This window comes from Seriola lalandi, unplaced genomic scaffold, assembly GCF_002814215.2.
Source record: "Seriola lalandi dorsalis isolate HSWRI2012SDOR001 ecotype SW California unplaced genomic scaffold, Sedor1 jcf7180002054974, whole genome shotgun sequence".
In the NCBI taxonomy this organism is placed as follows: Eukaryota; Metazoa; Chordata; class Actinopteri; order Carangiformes; family Carangidae; genus Seriola; species Seriola lalandi.
The window spans coordinates 328,782-347,747 of record NW_019525524.1 but is presented as its reverse complement, the minus strand read 5'-3'; the positions used below and the strand labels follow the sequence as shown (position 1 = coordinate 347,747).

At 42.7% G+C, this 18,966-nt stretch overlaps 1 protein-coding gene across 2 annotated transcripts in view; it reads left to right on the top strand.

Moving 5' to 3' along the window:
- The first annotated feature begins 4,919 nt into the window (after positions 1-4,919).
- cdk14 (cyclin dependent kinase 14) overlaps positions 4,920-18,966 on the top strand; it is a 186,633-nt gene continuing 172,586 nt past the window's right edge. Inside the window, exon 1 of one of the 2 annotated variants that reach the window (XM_023396252.2) lies at positions 4,920-5,060. The gene's annotated coding sequence lies outside the window, so the exon portion shown is untranslated. The remainder of the gene's footprint in view (positions 5,061-18,966) is intronic. The other variant, XM_023396253.2, reaches the window with a different exon arrangement.

Here is an 18,966-nt window from a genome sequence, read left to right as displayed (position 1 = left end):
GCTGGACACGAGAGTACCTCCCATTGTTACAAGAGAGGCAGAAATGGAATAAGGTTAAAAAGAATCTAAAACATGGAGACATAGTGCTGATTATCGATGAAAGCTCACCACGCAACTCCTGGCCCATGGGCAGAATCACAGAAATCTTCCCTGACAAAAAAGGACATGTACGTTGGGTCAAGATCAGGACACAAAATGGCACCTTGGAAAGGCCTATTACTAAGCTGTGCCTTCTACAAGACATGGTCTGAGGAGACATGTCTGACCTATACCTTTTTTTTTATATATATTTTGACCCCTGAAAGGGCTTTAGTTGAACCTTTTCTCTCTCTTTTTTTCTCTTTTTCAAACGAGGATCTGCGTTGATCTTTTTGGTTGAATTTTTTATGAACTTATTTTACAAATGGACTATTGGAATTAACTGGATTATTATTATCATTTTGTTTTTACTTATTTTTGAAATTCTATGGACAATCATGAATATTGCCACAAAGGACTCTTGAGTGTATGCTTCATTGTATGAATGTATGAATTGCCCTATACCGGTCAATTAGGGGCCGGAGTGTTGAAGCCAATACACTAATTTGTGTTTTACCTACCTATACCATATCATATTTATCATATTCATGTGAGTCATTTATAATCATGCTGTCACCGACATATCAAATCATGATGAGATACTGCTGTTTATGTTGATGTGATATTGCTAAAGTGATTATGATGATGCAATGATGATGTCAGGGGGTGTTAACTCTATAAGTAGACGTCACTTGAGCACAGGTGAGAGGTGTGTTTGGCTAGAGAGTGGAAGGGCAAACTATTTTTCAACTGCATTTTGACATAAAGCGAGTTTTCTGTTTAAGATGATCTTTATTTATTTTGCTGTTGCTGGTATGCAATAAAAGAAAATATTATTGTGACACTACGAAAGAGTGAATGCGCGTTGATTTACTGACCGCTCTTACAGGGGGGTTGTCACTGTGTAGGCCGTGGCAGCATACGGAATCATAAGGTCCCAATCCCCGTGCAGGGTGGCATTGAATCTTTCTGCATGGCCATCAGACTGTGGTCGGAAAGGTGTGATGTGTGTCTTGTCAACATCAAACAGCACATTTTTTGGAACACTTAGGAGTCAAAGCTCCGGCCTCAGTCACTATGCAATGTCTGTGATGCTCCATAGCAACACACCCACTCTGAGGCAAGCACTTCAGCCACAGTTACTGCCTTTTCATTTGGTAGGGGGAAGGCTTCCACCCATTTTGTGAAATAGTCCTGTATCACAAGCACGTAGTAGTTTTTACGCTTAGTCTCATTCTGTGGACCCATGATATCCAGAGTGACGCGCTCCGTGGGGATTCCCACTCTAACAAGTTCCCATGGGAGCTTGTGGCATCTTAAGGGGTCTGACTTTGGACGCACAGCTGGTGCAGGTGCGACGCCAGAGGGCAACATCCTCTCTCATCCGGTACCAGTACTACGGGTTTGAGGCCATGCCACAGTGCACTCCACGCCAAAATGTCCACCAACCGGCTCTTCATGCATCTGCCTCATGACATCAGGCCAGAAGGCACATGGTAACACAACTTGTGGGTAGAAGTGGGTGTCATTCAGGCAGTAGAACCGCCTGACTAGTATTCCATCTTGAAGGTAGAGCTGCCTCCACTGGCTCCAATAAGTCTATGTACCTGGGCTGTGTGGGGAGACTGTGATCCATGAAGGCCACTCTCCGCTGGCCTCCATGGATGCCCTGATTGGTGCAATGTCTAGGTTGGCCTTCTGGCTTGTTGCAGCTTGTTCCTCCAAGGACCAGCCGCTAAATAGTGCATCATTGGTATTAGCCACAAAAAATTTCTCACTGGTTTTTAAATTGTCTGTGTTGGTGTGTAGTGTTTTGTCTACCCCCACTGGACTCACCATTGTCTGGGTCAGGTGTCTCTCTACCCACACTCGACTCTGCGTTGCCTGGTTGACTCACACTGCACAGCTTGGTCACTGACACTCCCACGATGACGGGAGGGGCTTTGCAGCCTCCAGGCTCTGCTGTATCTGCTGGTTGGCATCCTGTTACTTCTCCCACACCATCTGGCGTGGCAGCTGCTTAACTGCGGCACCTGGGCAAGTCACGATGTCATACTGCACCAAGTTCATGCGGCCCAGGTCGCTGGGCCCAGTTGAGAATACACTGCTGTAGGTGCTCAGCAGCTGAGCTAGCTGGAGTTGCTCCTCTCTGTTGAGCTCGGCTGCACTCTGTTTGTAGAGCTCTTGCAGGACAGCGGGGTGCTCTGACTGCTCCTGCTTGGTTGAGGTAGTGGAAGGCTGCAGGACTTCTGCAGGCTGGAGGAACCCTATGATGGCTCCCTTCTTGTACAGGAGTAGTTCCAGGGTCAAAGACGCAGAGGGGCACAGCTTTAAAGGGCTGGGTTTCCACCAGGGCACAAGCAACCAGCACTTTGTGTTTTTCAACAAAACCTTTGGTGGGACTTAGCATGACTTCCTTGTTGATGTGTCCTTTAATGTGGGCGTTGCCTCTTACCACATACTCCTGTCCAGCCTGTAATACCACAGTTAGGGTACTCTCACTGCATATGTCTTCGGTTTGCTTAGGGTGTAGAAATATGGCACCTCCTCACCAAACAGCACAATGCGATGGTTTCCAAAATCAAGGTGAGCTTGAGCTTGAGTGAGGAACGGATGACTTAGGAGGACCTCACTGCTGGCAATGTCGGCAACCAGGAAATGCACATTTACTTGTTGGTTGTTGATTTGGACTGGAATGTGAGCCTCCCCAGCGACAGGAACATCACCAGGCCCAACACCCAGCAGAGTCTTTACAGTCAATGGCTGGAGTGGGGATCGGGCATCTGGGTGAATGGCTTGATAGTGGTGCAGAGGCAACACACTCTGGCAAGCAAGAACACAGAAGCCCAGCTCGATTCTGAAGAGTGCAGGTTTTATTTCTGTGACAAACAGCTAAACTGTGTACACCTTGCCCTGTAACTTCACAGCTACTCCTAACTTAAGCTCCGTTCCTGGTCGCCAGCTTCATCTTCGTGTACCACAACCACTCAACCACTCACACCTCATGCACTCGGTCAATCTTAAAGGAGCCATGCCACTTACATACAACACTGACTATAAACTAAACCTCCAAAAGAGTAAATGCTTTCCCAGTACAACTTGGCCCAACAGATCTAGCAGGAGTGTTTGTCTTTTCCTCTTTCTAAAGATGGTTTAGAATATTTGGGAATACACATCACCCACTCCTTCAGATCTCTGTTTGAAGCTAATAATGTTCCTTAGGCTGACTTTGAGAGATGGAATAGCTTGCAGCCCAAATACAATCCGTAAAGGTGATTGTTCATCCCAGATTCCTCTACTTGTTCCATGGTGGGCGGGGATTGGGGCGTGGCTGAGGACGCTGGAGGCTTTGTTGTGACATCACAAAGTTACAGATGTAACCTTAAGGCTTGATTTATATGAAGGTAGTTTTGGCACAAAACAACTGAGCACCTGTGACAGTGGAATTAATAGTTATATAAAATAGTCACACGTGTATCAGTAAATTTGAAGTAACGGAGAAAAGATGATCAAGGAATTGCACACAAACAAAACACAACAGTTACACCGTCTCAAATTCTTCATTGCAGATGCGCAAATCTTGTTTTACAAATCACAAATTCATACACCTCAAGCCCACTTTTGCTCCACATTTCACAGAGACATTTGGTGCAAAAGTCAGAGTGTGTAGAATTTGCCATTTCAGACTTGTAGTAGAAGATTCAAGCAGTTATAGTTAGAAAAAAAGTATTCATGAGAAAATATTTTACAGATGTGCAACTCTCATTGCATGAATTCACATTCTGGTTTGCAGATGTGCAAATTCTGTCCATGACTGCACAGTATTTGATACGGGTGTGTGAATGTGTTTTGCACCACATTCACTGCAGCCAACTGTAGCAAAAATGTGAGTGTATGAGTTTCTAAATTTGTGATTTGTAAACCAGGATTTATGCACCTTCAATGAAGAATTTGAGAAAGTGTAACCATTGTGTTGGAGGCGTTAATGAGATTTTGTGTGTCACATAAAGTACTAATGGCCAATGCATTGCTATTATAAAGTTTTAGTACATACTGTAGTTTGTGACAGAATATTGTGCAGTGAGACCTCCCATTAAGGCAATGTTTCTAATTTTTTTTGTGTTGGAATATTTGTGATACTGGGTCTGGGTCTTTCTATTCTAGGCTGTATGCTGTAAATGAAATTGTGCAGGTATATTGAATATTTCTCTTGGAGCTGCTCGACTCGTAAGCATGCTGGCAAAGAGGTGCTGCAAGGGAGCTTTTGCCATATTTGGAAAAACACATTTTTACTGATCAAGAACATGAAATTATTCTAAAGTGAGGTTTTAGATTATGAGAAGGGTTTAATACATGTGTGGATGTATTTCTGTTATGTTATTTTGTGTTTTCTTTTACAGCTACAGTGAACCTTTTGGGTAAGGTTTTCACATTTCATGTAATGCAGCTCATCTTCAGTTAGCTTAGCTCAGCTCAGATTCACATACATTCATGCCATGGTTGCATCACTGTAGCCTCAGCTGCTAGCTGCCGCTGCTGCCGATGCTGCTGCAGACACTGCTTGCTTCCGTAAACTCCTCTGGGCTGTACCATTTTAGCCAAGTGGGGGTCCTATAGGCTTTCAAGATGTCCTCACAGGCAGACTTTTTTCTCTCCCATCTGCGGAATCGCACCCATCTTAACCCCCCCTCTTGAGGACAATCCGTCTCATAGAGGCCATGAGCTCACAGTCTGTCAGGACTGTTGGGCAGAAACAACACAGTTCCTAATACCCTCCACTGCCTCGGATTTCACTCCCCCCTTGCTTATAGTACAATCTCATCATTTCCAGCTTGTGAGTGGAGCGGAAGAGAGGGAAGAGAGAGAGTGAGAAAGAGAGAGGGAGGGAGATGTTTTGAGCTGGTTTTCAGGGAGAGAGGTTGGCCTGAATGCGTTCTGTCCGCTCTTCAGAGACATCCAGGTGAGCCGTTTCCTCCTGGAAGGTAAGAGGAAGACTGAGATGGTGCTTATTTTGTCCTGCATCCCTTGTAACCCCCCCCCCCAAACACACACACACACACACACAGACACACACCCGTTTTCTCTTGCTTCGGCTGCATTGGTGTGTGTGTGTGTGTGTGTGTGTGTGTGTGTGTGGTGTGTGTGTGTGTGTGTGTGTGTGTGTGTGGTTGAGCATGAATAGTATTCCCCAGACACACCACACACGTAATACTATACAAGGCGATGTGCAGATGCGCAGACATGTCGGCATATGTCTCATGCTAGCATGACAGCTTGAAAGTGGCTGGCCCACCTGAGTCTCAGTGTATCTCAACAGGGAAGATGGTTACGAGAGACTCTGGGGATAGGAAGGAAGTAGCGGGAAAAGGGAGAAGGCAGTATGTGTGTGTGTGTGTGTGTGTGTGTGTGTGTGTGTGTGTCTGTGTGTGTTTTTTCTGCAGTTTTTGCTACTAAGTCTCAGTGCCTCCTGCCTGAAACAACGTCAGCAGTGTCAGCCCCATTCCCCACCCCCACCCCTCCACCACCACTACTACCATCTCAGTGCTAATAGGTAGCATTTCCTTTGTGGTGGTGAAATGGGTGCTGATGTTTACTGGTCTACTGGGTGGGATGCTCTGCTGCATTTCTGCTCACTCTACAATATGTCGTCCCACTCCGGGCAATTTTTCAATACGCTCATCTTCTCTGAGCCCGGAGGGATGGAATGTGGGCACTGTGGGGAGGACGAGGCAGAGAGAGAGAGAGAAGGGAACAGGCCATTTGCCATCCGTGGCAGTGTTTCGTATGTGTAGCGAAGCTTTCTGCAGGGCCATATGCAGCTCCTTGGGAAAACAGCAGGCCAAGCTGTTTGGAAAAAATAGAGTGGAAGAAAAGAGGAAGGAGAGCTGAAACAGGAGGAGTGGAGTATCAAGATGTCATGTGTTTGAGAAAGGATAAGTGTTGTCAGGATACAGGGCCAAGTCTAGAATAGTGACCAACAAAGGCTGGTTTTGCCTGAGCGTCAAATCCAAGGATGCTTCAATAAGCAGTGTTATCTTCCTCTGTGTTGAGACTGATTATCTTTCTTTATTTGGCCCTATAGGCACATTATCATGTTTTGAGGTGGTTAACATTATGGCCTGGAAAAGGCTCAGTCAGCATTTGTGTGGGACAGTAGGCTGTACAATAGATAATTCATAGTTTTTAGCCTCAAGAGTTCAGTGTACTTCAAAGGAGAATGGTTGTGCAAAGTGTTGTTCAACTACGTTCACAGGCAACCATGTACCTGTTGACAACACTGGACGACAGGACTGTGTCATTTGTCTTTCTAGGCTTGACATGAAAAACAGTACAGATGGGAATAAGAGTGCAGACTTTGAAACAGTTTCACCTGGAAGGAATTTCATGGTGCTGTCTTACAATTCATATTCTTGACTGGCTAAATACCATTAAAATCACCTTCTAGAGCAAAATTGGGCCATTCAGGTGAGGAATAATGTTTCGAATTATATCTAGAACACCTAGCGTTAATAGTTGTTCATGCAGGTAAGGAGGAGTTTTGACAGTTATCAGGTCACATCTGTATTGAAACCAATGATTCCCAACCTTTTTGACTTGTGACTCTCAATAAACCCATTTGTACTGCAAAAACTGTTCAAGGATCCCAGGAACCATTTCATGAGCTGTAGACCCTTACCTGCATTTAGACCGGAGGAACGAGGAACTGACTTTAGTCTTAATACTTAATAGCCTCTAGAGCCGAAACAGTCCCTGCTCTGGGGGTGGTACTTTCTGATGGTGTGGGAAATCGTGGACAGTCTTTGCGGTAGTGAGCGTCACTCCTTGTTCGCAATGGTCACAAATCCTGTGGCTGCAAAAACTTGTGTATGCTATCAATGTTAGGATTAGGGCAGACACTTAGTTAGAATCAGAGGTTGCCTTGCTCTGTATTTGAACCACCTTCCTTTGCTCATTTTATTTTGAGGTTACTACCAATACCTGTGCATCAAATAAACTCAGTGTGCTACCTGTGCTCAGGGCAGGAGGTCAGGACTGAGAGCGTGTGACCAGTGCAAGACCTGCATACAGGCCTCTGACAGCAGACACAATTCAGATGCAATTCCCCAGAGACAGAGTGAGGGGCACATGGTGTAATTCATATCAAGTGGCTATGAGATTAAGGTGTTTGCTTAGTTAATGCCACATTGTTACGCTGATTTCATGTGGACTTGGTGGCCTCATTGTTATGAAACATCTCAACATATGACACAAGAAAACAATATTTAAATGTCTGTTTTACAGGAACACTGTGTGCACTACAAACTAATGACTGTCAAAACATGTTGTAATTATTTGCTATGTTTGTGTCATTGCTGTAGGGATAGTACTGTCAGTCGGTCCACCACTTTGGTCCAGACTGAAATATCTCAACACCAATTGGGTGGATTGTGTTTAGATTTTGTACAGAGATTTATGGGCCTCAGAGGATGAACCCTTCTGATGAATCCCTTGACTTTTCTTCCAACACCACTAGCAGCAGTTACCCAGAACGGAAGGTCTAACAAAAAATGCTATTAACTTATACTGACAATGGAGGACACAGTATTTTTAAAGTTTAATCCACGTTAGGGACTAAAAGTCAGGATCTCAGCCTGGTGATCTTGCTCCAAAGAGTCGCTGAACTGAGACTGTGCTGTAAAAAACGAGCCCACAGGTCACCTGTGCAGCAGGTTATTATGACCCATAGTTACATTTTGTTGTTAGGTGACATCTAATGGTCGTAGTCATTATGACAGGAGCAAAGGGAAAAGTGCGGTGATGTAGTATAAAGAGAGAAGAGTCCACATCAGGAGTAGGTTGTGGTGGATGAATATGACACGAGAGAGCTATTTTCAATTCCAATGGGAGCAGCAGTTGTTGTTGTTGGTATTATTGTAACTATGACAACCAAGGTCCAGTATGCCTGGCACTGCAGGTGTACTATTTCAGGACACACCTGTGGATCGTATCAGAGGGTTGGAAAAAACGAGACGTGGTTGTTCAGGTTGGAGGACTCGTTGCTTAAACCTTATGGAGTTGCAGCACTAGATCACTGGACTCCGCCTTTAATCATATATAAATGTGTATGAATATGAATTACAAAGTACAGTTTCATGTGATATGAAAAATCTGTTAATAAGCTAACATTTCTTTAATTGTTTAAAATTAGCAAATGAGAATCTATTGTGGCAAATGGCAAATAAAATCATATGTTTCTCTTGCTGGACCACTAAAGTAGTAAGTGGACGACACTCTAAAGGAAAAGCAGGAATGCTGAATTTGTTTCCTACCAGTGTTTTAAAGCTTTAAAGGAAACACAGCATCAAATTGGACTTAAGTAATGAGAACTCATTTTGATGCTTTTCCAGCTTAATGGTGTCTTGAGAAGCTGTAATGGATCCTCAGAGTGGGACCTGTCTTATGGGAGACAGAGTGAGAAACCTGCCACCAGCACTTCTGCATTACAACCAAGGGAAAAGTTCCTCTACTTAGTGAAGTGTTTTCACTATGGTGCTGAGCTCCTATAGGTTTCACAGCCTGACATAACAGTGGTGTTGAAGATGAGCCAAGGTAGAGGCTGATGGTCGGTGGGGTGGAGTCCAGGACTACTGGAAAGCCAGAAAATTTAGTCATTTATATGCCTGGGTTTTCTATTTTCCAGCATCTTAATCAAAGGTAGTGTGCTAATCAGGAAGTAGATGGTCTGGCAGAGGAACTAACTGGCCAGAACATTCCCTCCTCCAAACACTCTGCTGGACCTCAGAAACCTAATGTTTCTTAACAAAGAGGCTGTTTGGTTCTGGTCTCTGAGTTTGAACTGTTTGGAATGAGAGGCGCAGATACACATGAGAACAATCTGTAAGGCTTTAAAAGCAGTGACACAGTGATAAATACATAAAATGGTGGCTGAAACCTGCAGAGTCATGGTCCAGTTTGTGATCATCACAGAATAAAGCAACAGCCTCTAGTTTCACGATTACACAGCAGATCACAGTAGAACAGAACTCAGTTTGAAATCTGTCAAAATTAATTTCTCTACTGATTCACCAGCCTTCAGACAAACAACACTCTCTCCATCAGCTTCAAAGTAAGGGAATGGTCTTCTATGCAATTACAAATTAACACCTAATCTAATTGGAAAATTTGTAACTAATTACGTCAAGAATATAATAGTATATGCTTATGTAACCAGTATGTATATTAGCACTAAGTACAGTACAAGAAAATAATAATAATAGTAACTGTAAAGATTGGACCCGATTGAGAAGAATTTAGGAACGACTCCAAGATAATAGGGGTAATAGAAACTAGAGTCACATGACACGGAGTTTGACTGCTTATATTAAACAGTAAGCAGGTAAAAAGGTAAATTGAAGTTACAATATATATTTGTTCACATTCCCCAAATGGAAAACCAAACTGTGTGAACATTAAAAAAAAATAAAACAAAAAGACCCTGGTCCTGAAATGTCTGTAAGAGTTCTCGCTATATGTTAGCTGTTTCCAGAGCTGTATGTGTGTGTACAGTTCAATCCTACTGCACTTGAAGTAGGCATGGAATACTTGAGGATTCTTTAGCTCACTGCCTCCTTATTGCAGGCATCAGGCTCAGTATCACAGGTTTGGTATCATGTGGGCTGGGCTCGCCATCCAGTACGGGAAAAGGTTCCCTCTGGAAACGTCTCTCAAATCTTCTCCAATAGCTCTGAGATCTCCTCCACAGTCTCAGCTTGTTTGGAGAATCCATCCAACTTAAAAAAAACCTGACCTAAGAATAAGGTCAAGATAAAAATTACCTTTATGCAAATTTTATGAGCATTTACGATCATAGGATAAAGCTTATTACATATCAAGTTACACACTTCTTTTGTACAACATAAACAGTTCACTTAAGTTTCAAAATCACAATTTCAAACATATAAAACAGAAATAACAACATAAACCTTTAGAATATCCTCAAATCCTCATACAGTAAAAGATATGAGTGCTAGAACACAATTAACGGTATAAATTTGGTCAATGATGCACCTTTAAAATGATCTGAAATCTCTGTGCACTGAAATAAATGCATCAAAATACAATTAAGAACAGTCTCTTTAATACCAGTGTGCCTGAACATATCCACTTAAATTTCTGTTTTTAGCAAATGGGATTTTACATAGCACTTGTTAGCATCTAAGCTAGCAGAGTTTTATTGCTAAGGTTTTTAGCATAAGTCAATGGAACTTAACATAGCGAAAATTAACATCCCAGCTAACGGACGTTAACAACAAGCTAGAAGCTGATTCAACTTACCAGTGAAGTGAATTAGCACATTAGCTTGGAAAATGGCCTCTGGTCTCAGTGTTCAGACAGGAATGGCATTCATGTTGGCATTCGTGATGGTGTTCTCTGTTTTTATTTGTAAGAATAAAATATGAATTAACACATACACATTACCTTTTCAGTGATTTACTCCTTTGCTTAACAGAGTTTCTTACCACTTTGATATACACACTTTGCTCTCATCAGGGTTCGGCTAACAATGCCGTCTTGACCCTTCTTTCTCAACAACTTGACCAGTCAGTGGACAGCCGGGAGATGGACTGAAGCGTCAAAAAGTATCCGTCTGTAGGTTGCAATTCTTATGGTTACGCCACTTGTGGTTATGCCCAATGTTATGCCTATTTGCAATGACATCATGCCACTGCTCCTCCATATTGGAAGAGCCAGTTGAAGGGAGCGCTTTGTCCCTATGTTTCCTGTCTGCCTCCACACTGTTAACTATTAAATGAAGGCAATTGTTAACTATCAACTATTAAATAAAAGCAAATTGCCAAACAAATTAATCTCTTTTAAAAAAGTGAGTCAGTCGGGCATATGTGTAGGATGCCTCCCGCTCACCTCCTGGGTTGAGGTGTTGCCGGCATGTCCTGAGGGATACCCCAGGGCAGACAAAAGACATGGTAAGGAGATTACGGGCCTATCTTACACCCGGCGCAAAGCGGCACAAAGTGGCACAAAGCGGCACAAAGCATTGCTAACGCAAGTGACTTTGCTAGTTTCAGACCGACGCAGTTGTCATTTTCCTATCCAGTGCCCACGTTGTTTTAATAGCAAATACACTTGCGCCTAAAACCATAGACATATACGTAGACGCTGCTAGATCGTACAGTAACATTGCGTATGCAAGTGGAAAGAATAAAGGCGGAGGACTGGTTCTGCTTGTGAACATTCGGGTGTCGCCCTAGTCATATCAGTGAAGAAGAAGATCTGCTGTCCGGACATTGAACTGTTGGTAATTGGTATTAGACCCTACTATGTATGAGTACTCTCACATTGTTGTCATTGTTGTTGACATTAAACCATAAGCGGAGCCTGCAACCGCATGTGACGTCATTCATGAGACTGTTGCGGGAGTGCAGACCCAGCACCCTGATCCATTCATTGCAATATCGGGGGATTTTAACCATGTCACTCTCACCTCACTGGCTTCGCTCAGTATGTTGACTGTGCCATAAGGGAAAATAAGACACTTGACCTTGGGTATGCAAGCGTTAGGAGGCCTACACTGCTTCAGCTCTACCACCACTTGGCAGATCAGATCATAATCTATTTTCTCTTCAGCCTTCCTACAAGCCCTGTGTACTGAGGCAGGCTGCAACCACCCCTCATTCAGGAACTGGACCCCGGAGGCTGGTGCGTCTCTCTTTTGAGTGCACAGATTGGAATATAATGTTGGAGTCACATTTCCCACTGCTTCAGCTGCAGTTTCTCCTGCGGTATCTCCTTCACAACTTGGCATTGCAACTGCAACTCCCTCCACACTGAGGTCAAGTTTCCTGTTCTTTACAGCAGAGGAGGTGAGGGTGGAGCTAGAGAGGGTACGTCCTGGAAGGCTACAGGCCTGGATGGTGTGTGTCCGAGGCTGTTAAGGGACTGTGCAGCCTAGCTGGCTGAGCCTCTCCATAAGAGCTTCAACTTAAGTCTACAAACAGGGAGAGTCCCAGTCCTGTGGAAAACATCATGTCTTGTTCCAGTACCTAAAGTAGGTCGACCGGCTAAGATAAATGACTACAGACTGGTGGACCTCACATGACACATCACGAATACCCTAGAGCGGCTGCTTCTCTACCTTCTCAGGCCACAGGTTTAACATGCATGAGACCTACAAGGAACATATTGGAGTTGATGATACTGTCCTTTACATACTCCACCAGGCCCATTCTTGCTTGGATGAGCCAGGTGGTTACAGGAGGATTATGTTGGAAGGGACAAGCTGGAAGGGAGGGGGGTGGATGTTTGCTTCATGTCCTGGATTGTGGATTCCTAGACAAGACGACCACAGTACTTCAGGCTGGGTAACTGGGTCTCCATTCCTGTTCACCCCGTATACAGTGGACTTTAAATACATCTCCTGCCACATCCAGAAATACTCCGATGACACAGCTATTGTAGTCTGTATCAGGACAGGCAGGAAGAGGAGTACAGGGATCTGATAATGGCCTTCAGTGAATGGAGCCACAAGAACTGTCTCCTTCTGAACACCTCCAAGACCAAGGAAATGGTCATCGACTTTTAGAGGTCAACCCTTCAGCCAGTCAACATTTAAGGGAAGGACACTGAGGTGGTGCACACTTAAGAATACCTAGGTAACCTAGGTCCAGTAAACTGGACTGGTCCCTTTATATGGATGCAATCTATCAGAAGGGGCAGAGCTAGCACTTTTTCCTCAGGAGGCTCAGGTCCTTTGACATCTGCAGTGAAATGCTGCACATGATTTATCAGTCAGTGGTGGCAAGCGTCCTTTTTATACCAACCTGGAGCAAGCAGGTGATGGGTGGTGGGTGGGGCACAAGGAATGCAGATTTCTTAATGAGGAAGTAAGAGTAGATGAGCTTCAGACCAAGTTTTCAATTTTTCTTTATGAGTGAAAACTGAACAAAAGAGCATGTAAACAAACCCAAAGAGAATTATCGACTGACTCTGCAGCTCCACATCTTAGCTACTTTCATTGAATTGTCTTGGTTTTACAGGCTGCTACTTTATTGTTTTGATTCAGTCTCACATGTCTCATCAGCGCTTTCTAGCAGGAACAGGCAGCTACTTTCAGTGACACACTATATGCTTCTTGCCAGGCATCAGCAAAGTTAGAAACTAGCTGGTGATCAAAGTGGAGCATTTAAATATAACTATAGAGCAGAGACGAAAACAGAGCCGAAAGTAGTGTAATTGTTGGACTCATATTTGTCCAGTATTCTTTTCAAATGCAACTCCAAATGAATGATAATGTTGACCTGCACCACATCAGATTCAATTATCACTACTTAACATGTGTTACCTTTGTTTTCAACTGCATATATCAGTGGTCAGAGCTGAACCAGATGTGACTCCTACTGAAATGTCACCATATTCTGAAATGTGACCTTAACCCTCAGTCAGACTTTCTTCTGTTAAACTGAGTCATTCTTGTATCAGACCATCATTCGTTCATATTCATCCATGTACAGTTCAAATCTCTCTCAAAAGGGTCTGACCAAGGCGTCGCACAAAACACTGCTGTCTTTGAGGAGGCTTCAGCTATTTTTAGCGCAGACACACACACACACGCAGTTTTATCTGCCATTGAAAAACACAGAAACAAAAACTTGTGTTCTCCAGACAGTGTTGTTTGATAGAGAGGAGGATGAGGTGTTTTTTACAGTCTCTCCTCTGGTGAGATCTTGAGCCCAGAACGATGAGGCCAGGTAGGCTTTTGGCCCCACTTTGTCTCTGTGAAATGGAAATGTGTTCACCCAGTGGGTGAGCCCTGAATGTGGCCAAGTTAACACAGCTGATAGCTTTGGGTCAACAGAGCACATAAGTAGGCTTTATGGCCTCTGTTGTGTCATCATTCAAGCTATGTCATCAGTAACTACTTCTCTGGAGATAGTTGCATTAGCCTGGGCCTGCACACTGTGATACTGCATACCTTTTCCTTAGCCATTTGTATGACAACTCTAAGATAAGATAAATCTGAAGTGATCCCTGTGGGGCAGTGGGGTCATTGCAGCAGCACAGAATGAATTATAGATAGGAAAACAATGCAGTTTATCACAGTTTGTTTATGTGTTCATGTGTGCATTGGTGGAGGGGGTGTGGTGATTAAAGGGGCTGTCCTTTAACCAGAATAGGAATGGTGTAATTGCATCCGTGCTGAGATTTTCCTGTCTTGGTGGGGCGTCATCATCCTGGTAACAGGGGTAAGCTTGATGTAGCGGGGCGTCCACGTGCTGCCACAAACCAGTGAGTAAAGTAGGTCTTCCCATCATCCATGGTCAGGAGTGTTCTTTACTCTGTGGCTTTGTTTAGAAACTTACACTTTTTATATTGAAATATTTTAAACTGAAACAAACTGAAAATCACAGCTTTCTGAAATTGTTATATTAATAATAATAATAATAGTAAAAATAATAATAATAATAATAGCTAGACCTGTGCACACGTATGAACTACTATGCCAAATCCTTCTGGCACTCCCAGTGCTTATTACCGCGCACCACCTCCTTCCACTGTACTTCAGAAAATTCCCCTTGCACTAAAAAATTTTGTGATATGCGGCAGCTTTTGATTGATTAGCTGTTCATCTTGCCAATGCTCCAAGCCCTCCTCATCTCTGTAAGTTTGCTCTAAACAGAAATGTGTTTTCATTCCTCGTGTCTCTACATCTCCATTCTCATAATGTTCTAAAAAAGACACATCTTCACCACTACTATCTCCCTCATTCATCAGTATTGGTCTGCCTAAGGATATGTACAGTTAACAACAAACTTTTGCTTTTTACACAACTACTTATGTATCTATTTTTAGCAGTATTAACACGGACTATAAATACTCTCTGGCTAGTGCCGCTATCCCTCAGCGGCACATTCAATATCTCATTGCAGCCCCTCAGCAGTGCATGCAATATCTTTGTATTCTCATAAATTCAGCCAATCGTCCGTTCTGACCCTTTCTACTCTGGAGCACCTCAGCATCCAGCTGAAACATTACAGGGTCTACCAGGAGGTAGCCACAAGCACTGTGCTGGCTTTACTTCTTTTTGACAACTATGCCTCTAACTCTCAAGGCAAATTTTAACAACTTTATCACTTTTGATCTGGTACACCACTATTTCAACACACGTCCTCTCTACTCTTCGAACAAACCACACTAATTCTCATCTGTGCATTTGTATAAGGCTGTTAATCACCCTGTTTCACAGCTTATCTCAAACAGAGGCTTGTATTGATAACCAAATCAATCCCCCACAAAACAGCAGCAATTGATCAAATTCATTCACTCTTTCCACACCATGAGGAGGCATAGCACAGTATTACACTAGACACACATTAGACAGACTGCTAGCGGGACTATAAGTAATTTCACCGCATCGTGTTAATGCTAATGGTTATGCTAGCAGGCACAATTTAAGAGACAATCCACAACATTGTACATATATACAGTAACTCATCACTGAACGTAGAAAGGTTATTGAAATACACGTCGAGACGGGACAGTAGAAGAAAACTAGAAAATTCCAGGGAAATTTTGAGTGCCACGGGGGCTACTGCCAGGATGAGTACATGATTTATTTCCAGTGTTCAAAAGTCACCCTGATTATATTCTGGTTTTGAGAAATGTCTTGATATAAAAGACTCTGATATAAAACAATGTCATTATTGTCATTAATGTCATCAAAACATTACTGGGGAGGAGAGCAACGCCACTAGAAGTGACAGCGAGAGAGGGCTAGTAGCTTCTCCTCTCCTCTGTCTCAGCGGAGACCGTCACAACTTCATTCACTCTTTTAACAAAACAAAAAAAAAGCAACGAAGGAAGCAGTAAATGGACTTACATATTTAAGACTTAACTAAATGTAATTTAAGACCTAACATGCGGCTAATCTAAAGCTAGAGGAGCTTGGAGAGTTGGTTATCTGGTTGCTAGGCGCACGCACGCACGCACACAGGTCAAGAGCTGCCGTTGCCATGGCAATGTGAAAATCTGCCCAGAATTTGGCTTCTACATGGCTTCAAACAATTGCAAATTATGAGAAAACCGTTACTTTTTTTCAAAAACCGAAAACCCCGTGACAGACACTGAGGCCAGAAGTTTCTTTCAGTCTCTATTTTATTCAGATATTCCTTAAAATGAGTGAGTAAGCTCAGTGCGAAGACAGAGTGAGATTCTTTTGAAAAAAAAAGACGATTACATTAGGTGTCAATGAGAGTGAGACAGGTATTGCTGCTGGACTCGGCAGCCCCGTTTAAATTTTGTGCAGACTCTGCCTGTCAAAGTTACATTTTATGAATCCCAACAACTATCTCTACATTTTGAGAAAGAATTATTTGTTTCCTTTTTACGGTTTGGCCGTGAGTTCGAGTTAAAAATAGAAATAAAAGTTATTTTTTCCTGCTTCACGCACTCTAGCCAACTGACGCTGTCACTCTAACTTTGAAGAAAAAGTGATTTCCACTCCTCCTTTGAGTGCTCACAGTTTGAAAAGTTTACATGTTATGTAAAAACAGTTGATGTGTTTTGGAGAGAGCAGAAGTTTTCCTCCGTTTTATAGTTTGAATCACATTTCTACGTGCAGGTATGAGAGAGCTGGGTGACTCAGAAAAAAGGTTAAATTTTGTAGAAAAAAGGTGAAATTTTGTGGGTTTTTAAAGAAAATTCCAATGCATTCCTAAAGCATTATTTATTCCCAGTATTTTGGGAATACCTTTGGGAAAAATTTGAATTTTAACACCAAAAGTTATAGCACCTCTTTCGGGATCAAGACGCACGTTTTGATGTATATATTACCGGGGTTTTCTCCGCCCGAGCTGAGCACCCGTGGCACTAAAAATATAGTGTGTTCAGCTCTGCTTATACAGTTGTTATGCGCGCTAACCAGCCAGCACCAATGAGAGGTCAAAAGGAAGTCACCTGGCCTAACCCGGATATTTATGAATTTCCAGCTGTCCAGTGTTGGCTAAACAGTGCCGGTGGATAACCATGGGTTACATAATGCTAGCTATGTAAGCAATACCAAAACTTAATAGCTCCTTTAAAAATGCCACAAGTATTTAATTTAACATGACGGACACTAGAAAAATATTTGAGCAATAGGCTTGTCCTCTGTTTTACCTTGCAGCAAATATTGTATTTTGTGGTTGTTTCATTGACTTTGGTGAAGTTTATCAACACACAGGTCGGTGATGATCACTAACTTTTTTTAATAGCTTTACTCTTTTTTTCTTTTAACGATGCTGCAGTGTCAGAAAGAGGTAAAATGGACGATGTAAGAGAGATTGTGAATGTAAGATTCGATAATGAATTTGTTTCATGAATCCAGGTTTTCTATCATTAAGAACTAAGAACTGGAACTGTCCCCTGGAGAATTTCCAACTGCACCCTGAACAGCTGTTATAGGACTCTCACAACACTAAAGATTGCTCTTCTTACATACCGTAGCATTATTAAAAGATTGTTTGGGTCTTATGCTAATAACACATTTGAGATATTTTACCAAAACCACAAATGTCAATCTCATGGTGGCACTAGAGAGGAAGTTATAAGGATTCATCCTCCAGGGAATTAACTTCTGTACAACATTAAGTTGAAAATTCGAAATTGTAGATGTCGAGATTTGGAGTGATTTATGTACATAGAATGGTTTATTAATCTAATATAATACACCTTCTGGTGCTACTTGGACATGTTTTCAGTGATGAACCTGTTTTTTGGGTGTTTCGGGTCATTAATCATCAGACACCCTCACCCAGTGTCCATGTGGCCCACTAATCCATGGATCCTCCCTCTCGAGGGCCCTTTCAGCAGCCTCCAAAATGTTCTTGGTGATTTTTCTGCACTGCAGTCCTTTTACTCGAAGGAGTTTGAGTGTTTGCTGTAGTGAATGGCAAGCAAAGCCCTGACACCCAACTTCGACTGGCTTGCAGTGCGCTCTCCAGCCTTTGCTCCAGAACGTGTTTAGCCCTTTTCTGCTTGTTGGCCTCTTCTGTCCAGTCTTCCCAGGGGACAGTAAGTTCCAGTGAGACTTGCTTCAAAGACTCTGATTTTAACACCATATATCTGGGCGGAGCCAAGTAGTCACAACGTTTCTTGGGAACTTGAGCTGCCTTTTCTAGTTTGACTTGGAGCTGTCAGTCACGAGCAGTAGTAAGATGTTGTTTCTCCAGCTCTAATGAAGATGATGGATGGTTTGAGAGCGTGCTGATTGTTGCTGTATTGAATGGCTGCACTGCAATGAATATGTTGAGTATGTTATGGAGATGACCTCTGTGTGCATGCAAACAGGAAACTGTAACCAGGTACAGGTGGGTTTTATAACCAAAATAAAGAGCAACAATGAAGCGTACAGAGGTGTCACGTTCCAAATGGAGCACGGAGGCTGGAGCAAAGAACACAAGACCAAAACAAACTTATATAATTATTTTCCACTTAATAAAACTGATACTATCATTCACAAAAAAGAGAAATCTTCAGTCATGTCACAGGCAGTGCACTTTTTAGGAAACACTTTGAGCAAGACATCCATCCACACCATTAGGCTAAGTTAAATCATTTACAGCTTACACCACTCTCATGTTCTGTCCAGTGCTGGAGGAAGTAGGCTGAGAGCTGCAATACCATGGTATAAGATATAATTTAACATACATTACTTTTCCTTATTTTAAATTTTAAGTAAAATTACAGCGGTGTTATCAGCAAAAATACACTTACATAATCAAAAGAGTGCAGAATTACTCCTGTCAGAGTCATGTTATTACAATAAATCATCGTTGCTGTGCATTAACATGTAAGTAGCATTTTAACGTTGTAGTTGGTCAATCTGGGGCTAATTCTGACCATTTACTTTAACAA